At 47.2% G+C, this 13,682-nt stretch overlaps 1 long non-coding RNA gene across 1 annotated transcript; it reads left to right on the forward strand.

Moving 5' to 3' along the window:
• Positions 1-1,879: 1,879 nt before the first annotated feature.
• LOC128830023 (uncharacterized) lies at positions 1,880-13,478 on the forward strand. Its single transcript, XR_008443524.1, has 4 exons — positions 1,880-1,998; positions 9,059-9,158; positions 10,097-10,249; positions 12,254-13,478. It is a non-coding gene; the product is annotated as an uncharacterized LOC128830023 (long non-coding RNA).
• The last annotated feature ends 204 nt before the right edge of the window (positions 13,479-13,682 follow it).

A 13,682-nucleotide genomic window follows, 5' to 3' on the forward strand; every position in this document is an offset into this window, starting at 1 on the left:
ATGGTATCCATCTAAGTCAGGGGTCTCAAACACACGGTGGAGTTATTTCCTGCGGCCACCAAGCTCCCCGCACCTGCCACTCCCCTTAGCCCCACAGCGCTCTGCGTCCCTGCTCCTCTGCCTACCTCCAGGCGCTTCCCGCTGTTTGGCGGCGCTTAGCGTTTTCCAGGAGGGAGTGGGGAGGAGCCGGGAGCCAAGTGCTTAGAGGAGGAAGTGGAGAAGAGGCGTGGCAGGGGTGGGGATTTGGGGAAGGGGTTAGAATAGGGGCAGGGAGGGGGCGGAGTTGGGGTGGGGACTTTGGCGAAGGGTTTGGAATGGGGGCAGGGAAGAGGCGGGGCCTCGTGGAAGGGGTGGGGTAGGGGTGGGACTGGGGGCAGCGGGGGCTTTTGTACCTTTATATGAAAAGGTGTCAGTGATGCGGCCCTCAGGCCAATGTACTCGTCCTCATGTGGCCCTTGTGGTGATTTGAGTTTGAGATCCCTGATCTAAATCATTCTACAGTACTAGCACTGTGCGGACCGAACAAGTTGTGTTCCAAATTTCACAGTCTGGTGGATTTAAAGTACATTTCCAGCAACATTTAATTTATTCTGGACATTGTATTAAGAGGCACTTTTGCCCAAGTCTAGTTTCTGCATCTCAAACTACCAGTCCTAAACAATGGGTTGCTCCCTCTTTCTGACATAGCCAGTTGATCAGCTAATAGGGAAGATTTTACTGTGCTGCGTTTTCTTTGTGAGCGTGTGACTAGAGCTAGTTTGAAAATGTTGGACAAAACATAGTTTCATCAGAAAATTCCAGTTCACTGGACTGAAATGTTTAACCCTATCTATTACAGATTCTGATTTCCCTTAGCACCTACAGTGCCATGGTCCATGCGTAAAGGACCGAGAGACTGACAAACTTCCAATAGCGGGGTTGGGGAAGACAAGAGAGGATATTTTTGAGGAAATAGTGACTGCATCCCAACAGAGGGCCACAAAGACAGACTTGTGGAGTGATGGTTTCCTGCAGCATTCACAGGACTGAAATGGAGCACATGGCCCTGGAAAGAGACATGATGCAGAGGCAAACAGCTGTGATGGAGCATCTTTGTTACAAAGGTCCAGCACTGCACCCCACCCTAATTACTGGTCTTTCCCACAACAATCAACTATTCTGGAGATGAACACCTTGAAGCGCATCACCTACAGAATTTGTGAGCACTCGGTCACTTGGCCATGTCATAGTTCCATTGGTCTTGAATTTAAAAAAAAAAAACAAGCAAAAAACAAAACCAAGCAAAAATCTTAAATTAGTGTAATTTCCCCCCCGTTATTTGTGTAACCCCGAAGGAGATGACCTAGATTCTTGGGCCTCTGTCTGCTGGCAGCTCAGGGAGAGGCACTGTCCCTGGTAGGGAGGTGGAGCCAAAGCAGACCCAGAATCTGCCCAGCAACCAATAGGGAATGAGAGGCCCTTCCCAGGGAGTTCAGGAAAGGGGAGAAGCCATTTTTGAGTCAGTCTGGAGCCAGCCAGGGCAAGGGCAGGACTGGCTGTGTGGGGAGCTAGTGAGTCCCAGGCCTGCATGTAGGGTTCCCCCTGAGAACTGGCCTCTAGGGACCTGACAGCAGATCCGTCAGCTGGGCTTTTCCCTCTCCCCTGATGACTCCCAGTTTGTAGAGTTTTCCTGGGAAACTTCCCCAGCCAGGCTGAGTTAGCTCTCCAGCTCCCTAGGTGAGACAAGTCACCACACGGTCAGCTCTGCTCTGGCTGCTAGTCCAGGCCTGCTGTGAGCAGTGTGTCTGGACACTGGGCTGGGAGACTACAGTTTGGATGTTAGTGTAGTTGTGTAACCTGCACCTTGAGCCCTGCACCCCTTTGTGGGGAAGGGAAATCCTGGGACTGAAGCAGCCTGACTCCTGCCTGAAGAGGATCCCTGCCAGCAGAGATCAGCCCCTCTGCAGTGACGAAGGAGTCCAGAGTCAGCTCTGAACCTGAGGATCATTCATAGAGTTTGTGAGTGAACCATCGTCTAGTTAGGGAAATTGTTTTGGGGACCCCCTACTCCCTGAACTGTGTCCTCAAGCCAGGGAGTGAGGGTTTGGGGATTTTATAACCTGCTGTGTATTAAACCTGTGGAGGGACTTACCACCTTCTCCCACTTATGAGTCCTTTGGGCTATACTGAAGCCAGTCGGCCACCCTGCTAAACCACTGCAGAGAAGATATCATGGTCATAGGTCAGCAAGGACCCCTACAAAGTATGCATATCAACAGGACACTAATCTTACATTTGCTACATCAGGTCCCCTGACTGGGAAAGTCAGGGGTATCAGCAGCATGGGCACCGGTGACCCTAAAAATAGTGTTTTACCTTGTTATGTTACAGTTGTCTCCTGTTTAATATAATTACTGTGTTGAATACATTGTATGTATTTGATTATTTCTTGGGAGTCTCCAACTATCTGGCAAGTAAGTGAGGGTTACCCTGTGGTTAGAATTTTCCTCCCAAGCTGCCCTGGTGACCCTGCCAGGCAGGAGCGAGGTAGGTGAAGGCACCGCCAAATAAATTCATAGGGAAAAATAAAGAAGATACACCCTGCTGAGTGGGTGGCGGGATACAGAAGAACCCAGACCTGTCCATCAAAACCTGTAAGCAGATTGGCATTAAAGGCAACCAGGTGGAGAGAGGGTGCTACATTTGTTAACACTATATATTTTGATAGAACTCTGCTGACGAGTTTCATGGGGAACCACCTCCTGCTCCCACTGATCCATTAATGACCACAGAGTCTGTGGGGGTGGAGTGTGCAAAAATTCCTTTGGTCATTCCAGAAAACAGGCCTGAGTTATTAAAGACCCTGGACCTTTCCAGACCACCCCATGTTAACAACAGTGAACTTTCTATGGTGATCAACCCAGCCTTGCAGTACCTGGGAGAAATACCCCTCCCTGTTGGTGAAGTCTTTAGGTTGGTGTAGGGGGCAAAGGATAGGCACGTGTCCCATCAATAACCCCATACAGTGTGGGAAGCACATCTGTGCAAAGTCATCAATAACCTCCTGTGCATTGTTAATCTTTATGACATGGCATAGCACCACCCTTGTCATAGCCTTACAAACATCTATGACAACAGCCCCAGTGGTTGATCTACCAACAGCCAACTGGGTTAGCTACTGACCGGTAGCAACAGGGTGTGGCAAGCTTCCAGACAGCGATAGCCACATGTTTCTCCATGCTGAGGAGAAGCTCAAAGATGAACTCTGCAGATTTCTAGGAAAGTGGCTTTTGTCATTCTGTAGCTCCGCCATCACTGCTGGTCATCCCAGTTCTGCATCATTATCTTGTCCCACCTGCCAGTGCTAGTCAACTGAGCCAAAAGGGTAATCCACTGAGTAAAGCTGCTCCAGATAAACGCCCTGCAGAAGTAACGGCTTGATTTCATCTATCTGCTTCTCCTCCTCCTGCAGCTGTATTGCTGCGGCATAAGGCATCCAAAGCCGTATGGAGCCACAGAGCCAAATCCATCTGCCTAAGCGACTGTCAATACAGATGTGTCACCCTGTTCATGATCAGGATTGTGGCGCTCAGCAATGCATTCTCCATGTTGCCAGACAGCTGTTCAAAAATGGCACTGGCAAAATATAGCTTAATTATGGGATGCCAGGAGAGGAATTATGGGAGTTTGTTAGTTTGACCCCAAGCCCCAGATTTCCTGTAGCTTTTCATAGGCACCCCACAATGCATGGCAAAAAAAAATCAGAGCATAGAATTGTACAGTAGCACATTGCACCATAGTATATCTGCCCAGAATGCTGCACTGTTAATTTGAACAAGCGCAGAGGTGCATGGATGCAAGGCTTAACAAGGAAGGTACCATAACAAAGCAGGGTGGAAGCACTTCAGTTTGATATAGTTAAACTGCTGCACTTAGAGTGAACAAACTAATCTGATATAACATCCCCAAACAGACAAGCTCTTAAGGTACGTCTATACTGCAGCTGGGAACGAGCCCCCAGGCTGGGTCGACAGACAGACTAGCTCGGCTTGAGGTAGCACACTAAAAATAGCAGTGCGGATGTTGTGGTTTGGGTGGCAGCTCAGGCTCTCAAGCCTACCTGACCCCCCTGCATCTGAGCTTGGGTGGCTGGCCCGAGTCTCCCCCAGAACCGCAACATCCACACTGCTGTTTTTAGCACACTAGCTGAAGCCAAGCTAGTGTGGGAGTCTGTCTACCCAGGCTGGGAGGCTCACTTCCAGCGGCAGTGCAGACAGACCCTTAGAGACCAATTCTCCTGAACAACTTGAGTGTTGCAGAAAAGTAACCCCTCCCCTTAAGAAACCCAGAAGTGAATGACTAGTACCCGTGGTTAGTTATTCATTCTGATTCCTGAAAGGAGACTCCTCCTAATAGATAATTATCTTGTATTGTTCTTCCCAGTATCCCTCCCTTCAGGATAGACTGAGCCGATACAGCTTGAGGAAAGACAGGCATACAAGTAACGTGCACCAGGTTTTTTCTCCAAGTTAACGAGGGGCTTGTAAGAACAATGGAAAGTGACCACTAGTAGGCTGTAGCAGGGAGCATTTTGTTTTAAAGGAACGTTTTTTCCCTTGGTTCAGATTAACTTTGGAGGGAGAACAGGGGAGGTTAGGTGAACAAGTTAAACATTTTCCAGATGTAAGAGCTGCAACTATACTCTGGAGGCAAAGCTCTCCAAACTAGAGAAAGGATATTGAGACGGCCCCAAAAGTATAGAGAAATCTGCTTTGGTGCCCTGTCTCTGCTTAAGGAAATTAGGTGCTTACCAAAACCAGCCAAAAATAATTCCATCAGTCTTGCCATGCTTACCTTTTCCACAGTGCTTAAAAACATATGATTCTGTATTAAAAATTGTGTTGCCCACTAAAGTCCTGATCTGCATGCCAAAGGAAAATGCAGTTTAATTGCCAAAATGCAATCCAGAAAGGAAAAATGGGGCGTTAGCAATCTGAAAGGTAATCTGCAAAGGACTCACAAAATCAGACACCCATCTTTAAGCAGGCAAAAGGGACCAAACCAGGTTTGGCAACATAGCAGGGAGGAGACAAGTGGCCCCAGTAACCCTCCTGGTGGAAGTTTGGGCAATTTACTATTTAACATATCACTGAAGATAAAGCCTAGCAGATTAGTTCTAATGTGAAACAATCAAGTGTGACAGATTACATGTCTAAGGAAGTATTGTCATTGTTCAGTGTCTTCCTGGAGTAAACATTAGGACCGTCTGATATACACAAGTGGCTTCTACTGAAGTCAACAGGAGCTATGAGAACATAGAATTTGCCCGCAGAATTCAAGCCCAGACAACAGCAGAAACTATCAAGGCCAGGGGTGGCCAACCTGAGCCTGGGAAGGAGCCAGAATTTACCAGTGTACATTGCCAAAGAGCCACAGTAATATGTCAGCAGCTCCCCCTACCCGCTCCCAGCAGCTCCCACCCAGCAGCACCCCCTCCCTCCCCGCACCTCCTGATCAGCTGTTTTGTGGCATGCAGGAGGCTCTGGGGGAAAGGGGGGAGGAGTGAGGGCATAGCAGGCTCAGGGGAGGGGGCAGGAAGGGGTGGATTGGAGTGGGGGCAGGGCCTGTGGCAGATCCAGGGGTTGAGCAGTGAGCACCCCCCAACATACTGGAATGTTGGCGCCTGTAGCTCCAGTCCCGGAGTCGGTGCCTATACAAGGAGCCACATATTAACCTCTGAAGAGACACATGTGGCTCTGGAGCCACAGGTTGGCCACCCCGATCTAGGCCAACGATCTCATCTCAAAACTAAAGTGAGGTGATGTCCTTCAAAATTCCAGCACAAAAGGGATAAAGACTAGTGCTCAGCAACATGCAGCCATTTCTGTGAGCCTGCCAGCTACGCGGACATTGCAGATGGGTACATCTGCAGCATAGTCCCTGTAATCATCTAGGAGGATCTTAGAAAACCAAATGTTTCGGTCAAATTATTTTCATAATGGCTACTTATGCATGTTTATACTGATTTTTTGACTGTTTGAAAAGAAAGTCTTCTTTGTTTCAAGTCTTGTTGGGGGTAGGGTGGGGCAAAAAAGACTGTGTATAGAATATTGTGAGTGTCAGGTCTCCGTGCCTTTAATCCTGTTTGACCAGAATAGCGTATGTAAAAATCCAAAAGGTGTACAAGATGGGCATCCCATCTTGTATTTGGATTTGTTGGACTAGAGTATATATAGGCTTGGCAGAATTCAACTTAAAAAAAAAAAAATTTTGACAGATGTATTTTTTCTGATGATCCATTTAAATGTTCACAGTTGCAGGAACTTATGGGAGTGTTAGACAATAATTATTTAATGACGATATCTAATAAGCTGTCAAGCAGCATTTTTCTTACTTTGTCAATCTGTAAATTTCTATCATTATTGATGGAAATATTTTTGTTTGTTTGGATGTGTATGGTGATATTGACCTTTACTGATAAAAATCAAATCCTTCCAACCTTAAGTATATAGCACACGGGAGCCTGTACCTATCCTGGCGAATGCAACTTCTTTCCAACTCGTATTTCATGTAGCTTTCTTCCTCCATGTTTTATTTTTATTTTTTTACTTAACTCTGTACCACTTAGTCAGTACCATTTAGTCAGTCTGCACCCATTCTTTGTACTTACATTTCATGGCTCATCCAGGAAACTGCAGAAACACTTGATCTGGCAGTTCCCTTAACCTTAAGTCCAACTAAAGATCCAAAATAAATTCTTTAGACTGGGCAGCAATTCTTTATTTCCTTCCACTCTCACTCCCAACCTTTTTTTGTTTTCACCGCAGCTTGCTTTTCGGTTTAAATACAAACCATTCACATCAGTTAAATGCTATTTGATTATGTATATTACAGGAATACAAGCATTTTGAAACAGATTATCCTAGTGAATGACATTTCATTTGAGATCTCAAAAGGCACAAGCAACAAAGACTCCTGTGGCACCTTATAGACTAACAGACATATTGGAGCATAAGCTTTCGTGGGTGAATACCCACTTTGTCAGACGCGTGTAATGGAAATTTCCAGAGGCAGGTATAAATATGCAGGCAAGAATCAGTAATTAGTAATTCTAGTAGTAGCCTGAGCTTTCAAATAGCAAAGCCATGAAAAAAAATGTCTGCTGGATGATGTGGTTAAACGGAGAACATAAAAAAAACCTACATCCAACTCCTTCTTGGATAGGACCCTGTGCTGCTACTACTGATCTCAAAACTTCTTGTACTTTTCAGACACCCTGAAATAGCTATTACATTGTTCATCTGTATTGGAACAAATTCTGTTTCTTAAGGAAGCTTCCTTAACTACCTTGAGCATGTCTAACCCACAAAGAGGGTGTAGGCTGAGAGGGAACTGTGGTTTTACTCTTTTAAAATTTGCTTTTTTGTTTCGGTGGAACATTATGGCTACTTGTCTGAAGAGGTTAGCTATCACTGTTGACCATATCAGCAGATAAGGCCAGAGTAGATTAACCAGGCACTGCTATCCTGGGATAATTGCAAAGTTGACCTCCACATAGCTGTGACTTGGCCATCTTTGCCCAATAAATATGGCAATCCCCATACACTGACTACAATTTCATCACTAAGGCCTTGTCTACACTAATGAGGTAAGTCAATTTAAGTTACACTAATTAAGTTACATAATTGAAGTAGATATAGCTTAGATCAATTTACAGTGGTGTCTACACCTTGCTATGTCGGTGAGAGACTGTCTTCCATGACTTACCGCATCTTCAACAGACCTTCTAAATTGACCCCGCTGCAGCACCGATTTAGCCCGTAATGAAGACAAGCCCTTAAATTCTCTTATATCTTTTCACTGCAGACTTCCGCTATGGTCCAAGGATCTTCCTTCCAGTTTCCCTTCAGGCTTCCCTCCCCAATGGGATATCTGTTCCAAGCCAAGATTTAGTAAATGCTATACTCCCTAACAATTGTTGCTAGGATATGGCTTCTAGCCTCTCTACAAAGGAAAAAAATGATAATGAATTTCCAGTAGCAGTTTCAGCAATCCACCCCTTCCCCCCCCAAATCCATAAACTATTCTGGTTGCTCCAAAGCTGTGAGTGACCTACTGTGTTTGGTGCACAAGAGCCGTTTCTTTGGCTTACAGTTGTTGCAGCACCTCATCCGGCATGTTTTGTAGCGCACTTTGCTCTTGGAAAAATATATTTGATGAATGAATGGGTTGTAAGGTTGTTCTGGACCTCCTTCAAAACCAAAGGAGCAAATCTCCCACTTCTTCTCTGGCAGGAGAGCAGAGATTTTCTTTTTCATTTTCAGAGACAGACATTCTAGAGAGTCTATGGTTGTATGGAAACAGAGGCTGCATAGATGCCAGGTCTTACCAGAACAGCAACCAGAGAGACACCACTAAAACCCATCTGGAGCTTCAAGAGGGTCTTCTCCTTTTCTTCCCCTCAGCATGGGAAAGGGAGCTGCTGCCTATAGAGAAAGGAGCACCTTTTCCTTCCCCTCTGAACCTCAAAGCAGGGGCATAAGCCAGCTTGTTTGGCATAGTGCCTCCTCAGGTCATCAGCACTGAACATCTTCTACACATTGGTGGCATCCCATGCCAGGGCCCAGTCATTTCCTGGGCTGTGTATTAGGCCTTGTCTCGGTCCATGCATATCTTTGAAGATGAGCAATAGCAGATCTTTGCTCCTGGATATCCTTTTTAGGTCTTCAAGGAGAGAGGGGAGTAAAGATCCATAGGAGGAGAGCTCCAGTTCTCAAGCTGTAGATATTGTTTTATAATTGAGAAATAGTATGCGAATATAAAAGTGTATGATGCATATGGGAGAAGAATTAAGATTCCATGTATACCTGGCATTTCTAGACTTGAGTGTTTAACCATGTGCCAGGCATGCTGGATGTGTAACGAAGTTATTTGTGCAGTAGTTTCCTCTTAGTTTTTTAATGCTTAATTGGTGGTGGGGATTAGACAACACGGAGTAGACCTGTGGGGAGGAGAAGCACAGCTGATGACAGAACATTTCATTTGTCAGCGCTAACACATGCACTCTTCTCTGTTGCAGGATAATTGCTGACAAGTGTTGCTCCTGACGGAGGTGGTTTTATGTGCGCTCAGCCCCTAATCAAGCAGCCTTTTGTGCACCAGACCAGACTGTCAATCAGGTTTGTACACAGTGCATAAACATTCAGTTATAACACGGGATAATGGCTAAAAATGACCCTCACGCCAACATTAACTCCTCCCCCCTTACCCATTAAATCATATCTACTCTGGATCCACTTTTTTACCATTGGTGTAGACAGAACGTTTTAGAGATATCTATCAACAATACAGGACTCCAAAGGAAAAATTCCAGCCACAGCCCAGGTGCAAAAACTTTCCTATTAAAAGTTTATGAAAATGGCATTTATGCCATTGAGGCCTGGTCTACAAAGTTAGGTCGACATAAGTCACCTGGCATAGACCTATTTGTACATGTCTACACGCTCCAATTGGTCTCCAGCCGATGTAAGTTCTCCATTACAGTGATGCAGTAAAACCACGTCTCCGAATAGAGTGGAGCCATGGTCGCCCTACTGAGGGGGATACAGTGCAATTGTAGACATTGTGTGATCTGTGTCAACCCTAACGGTCCTCCAGCAGCTGCCCCACATATGCTCCATTCCCTGCAACAGAGACCATTCTGGTCACAATTGTAAACTCCCTTGCCCAGAGGTCACAGAGACCAGAAGCCTCCTCCTCCCCTCTAAAACCTGCCAGATATTTTTCCTGACTGCCCACCTTGGCAATCACATCTAGCAGCAGCTCTCTCTCTTGCTGTGTGCAATGGACCATCTGACCATGCTGTCTGCGTGCACTAGATATGCTCCTGCTTGAAGCAGACTGGAGATATTGGATCTTCTGGGCCTGGGGGGAAAAGAGGCTGTGTAAGCACAGCTATGGACCAGCTGTAGAAAAGTGGACATCTGCAAAAAGATTGCACATGGGATGCAGACAAAGGGGTACAACAGTGATCAGCAGCCTTGCCACATGTGAGTGAAGTGGCTGCATCAGGGATACTTGGCCAGGGAGGCCAACAATTGTCCTGGTGCTGTTACAGTGAGCTGCATGCCATATTTGTTGGATATCCTACTGGCACCCCACAAATCGCTGTGGATACCGGAGGAGCTGGAGACAAAGACCCCCTGCTGTGAAGGAGGAAGAGGGAGATGCCGTGAAGTGAGGTGGGGTCGGGGGGCCAGCCATGCCACAGGTCAGGACACATTTGAGACAGTGTTCCCTCTAATTTTTCCCACCCATGTGCGGAATGAATTTTGTTATGTGCACCAATAAGGAGGTTGTGTGTGACACATGACCTTCATTTTGGTGCACATAACAAAATTTGCACATAACAAAATTCATGTATTGGGGGTGGGGCTGAGGGGGTTGGAATGTGGGAGGGGGCTCAGGGCTGGAGCAGAGAGTTGGAGTGCAAGGGTGTGCGGGCTCCGGGATAGGGCTGGGGATGAGGGGCTCAGGGTTTGGGTGCAGGGGTGTGAGGGCTCCGGCAGGGGTGCAAGCTCTGGGGTGGGGCCAGGAAGGAGGGATTTGGGGTGCAGGAGGATGCTCCGACGGGGAGAGAGGACTCCCCCCATCAGCACCTGGGCTGGGGGAGAGAGACGCCTCTCCCTGCTGCGGTACTTCCGGGGTTAGGGCCACAGGATAGGCACCCCTCTCACAGCCCTGGTAGGTCTGGCTGGGGGAGGGACGCCACGGCTGGGTCAGGCCAGGTTCGGGTCGGACCGGCCGCCAGGGTTGGGGCCAGGCTGCGGCTGGATCCGGGCCTGGCCGGCCTTAGCTGCCCGGGTTTGGGTCGGGCTGCCTCGGCCGTGGCTGGGTCTGGGCCACACCACCCTGGCCACGTCTGAATTCCAGCCAGCCCGTCTGGGTTCGGGCTGCATCACCCCACCCATGGCTGGGTTCGGGCCGAGATAGAGGCGCCTTGGCCGCGGCAGGTTGGGGGCCGGGCTAGGTTGCAGCTGGGAGAGGGGTGTCCTTTCCCCGGCCAGGTTCCCTAAGCATCTGTGTGCCGCTAAATAGGCTGCTGCGTGGCTGCACAACTTACAGGGAACTTCGGTTAGAGACTCCACCACAGTCTAGACAGTCCTGCCGGCCAAGCATGGATGAGTACGATGAAGGAATCTTGGGTAAATGTGTGCATGCATTTTTCCTTACAATGTTTGCATTTAAAGATGACCCCCAGCCCACCTGCAAGTTAACAAAGGGGAAAAAGCTGCTGCCAGGGTGAAGGTGGAGCAGTTATTTGCTGCCTTTGAAAAGTCCACGCTGGCAGCAGCCTTTCCCCCTTTGCCTCACAGATATTATGCAGTACACAACATGCAGCTATAACCATTGGGATATATTTCTCACTGAAATCCAATGTAGTGAGTAATCAATACCAGCATCCCTTCAGTCTACCAAAAGCACTTGCAACAATCATTCTGCACCCGCTGAGCCAAGAGTTGTATCCTTCTTTGGTGCTGCCGAGGTGGCCAGCGTATGCCTTCCTGAGCCAGAGGGGCAAGGATAGGCTAGGTCCCCTAGAATGACTACTGACGTTTCAATATTGACAATGGTTATCCGCCGGTCAGGAAAGAATGTCCCTGTTTGCAACTCTCAGAACGGTCCTGTGTTCTTAAAGATGTGAGCGTCACACACCTTCTCTGAGCAGCCCACACGGATATCAGTGGCCTGGTCTACACTGGGCGGGTGAATAACGTAGCTGAAGTCGACGTACTTAAATCGACTTACTGTGGTGTCTTCACCGCGGTGAGTCGACTGCTGCCGCTCCCCCGTCGACTCTGCCTGCGCCTCCCGCTAAGTTGGAGTACAGGAGTCGACGGGAGCGCGCTCGGGGGTTGATTTATCACGTCTAGACTAGACGCGATAAATCGACCCCCGCTGGATCGATCGCTGCCGGCCAATGAATACATATCCAGTGAAACATCTCCTGTGATCCACCAGCGCTTGCATAATCATAGCTATGTAGCCCCTTCTGTTGATGTACTATGTGGCAAGGTGGGCTGATTCCAAAATAAGGATGTCCGTGCCATCTGCAGCTGCACTGGAACCCACTGCTGAAAATCCATCCAGGACATCTCGCACATTGGCGAGAGTCATCATCTCCAGCTATGCAGGACTGTTAATGGCCCTACACACTTGCATGACACCAGCCCCCAGTGCGGATTTTCTAACTCCAAAATGATTTCCATTACAGGCTTCCAGAGTGCAATCACTTCTCATCTATCAGTGGAGCTTTCATTCTGGGGTCTCTGGGCTGGAGGGCTAGAGCGAGCTCGGCACATAGATCGATGAACGTGGCCTTTTGCACCCAAAAGTTCTGCAGCCACTGCTCGTTGTCCCAAACTTGCATTATGACTTGTGCCCATCATCTGCAGCTGCTCCACAAATGCCACCATCAACCCTGAGTTGTTTTTCCACCATATCCCTTAATCTGTCCTCAAAGAAATTGTCACCTCCCCCATTGTTGCAGTTCTTCCTGCAGCTATGCAAATACCAGAGGATTATGTGTACTGTATTTACAACATTTGTGAGACTAGTGCAGAATTCTGAGGGCATCATGCTTCTGTCAGAGACGGCAGGCAGAGAGAAGTGCCACACGGGTTTGTGGGATTTTTTTTAAAAAGGCATGACAATTATGGAATATGGATGGCATTATGGAATGGAAAAAGTTACATTCTGGGAACTTGACCCCTAGCTCCCAGAGATCCCTGGACAACTCATTTCTACCCCTAAGAATCGCAAAAAGTTTCCAAAAGGCATCGCGCCAGACAGTGGAGTATGGCACACTGGGATACCAACCGGTGGTGCACTGCACTTTGTATTGACACAAGCATTCCTGGTGAGTATGCACAGCACCAATGCAGACAGCCAAGCAAAAAACAAACTTTGACAGCTGGGTGCCAACATAATTTGCATCAACACAAGTTTGTAGCATAAAACTCATTCAGTTTTTCAAATGAACTTCACACTAGAACGTTTCCAGTCAGAGGGCAAAAAGCATATTCCAGAACTAGCCGACATTAGTTGTACTTTAATGTCACTTTCTCCACTTAAGCCTCAAATACCTATATTGAATGCTCTCTTGGGAGAGTAACAAGGACCAAATAATTCAATGTGCCCCGAACTCATGAGAGCAAGATTTCCACTCCCAAGTGCTATGCCAGCTGCGAATGTTTAGATTCGACACTAGATAGCTATTTTGAGTTCTTGTGGGAACAAATTTTGATCCAAAAAAACATTAGAAGCCATCACAAGAGACCAGTTGACAAAAGATACACTTTTAAAGTTGGTTGGTGCAGAATCTCTCTTATTTAAGGCCTGGTCTACACAGATTTTGCACTGGTATAACTATTTGTTAGTGGTATGAGTATAAATAAAAAGTTACTAGTACAACCCCAGTGTGGATGCAATTAAACTGATGTAAGATATCTTATACAGTATAGCGTATTCCCTTTGTTGTACAGGAATAAACTATACCAATATAAGGCACCCGTATACCAGTATAACTCCCCGCTAGGGAGCGTGTGTAGCTTTAACTGTACCAGTATAGTTAAAATAGAATAACTTTTGTATTTAGACAACCCTCATTACCCTTTGCTACAAAACGATAACAAGAACACAGT

This window comes from Malaclemys terrapin, chromosome 1 (genome assembly GCF_027887155.1).
Source record: "Malaclemys terrapin pileata isolate rMalTer1 chromosome 1, rMalTer1.hap1, whole genome shotgun sequence".
Taxonomy (NCBI): Eukaryota; Metazoa; Chordata; order Testudines; family Emydidae; genus Malaclemys; species Malaclemys terrapin.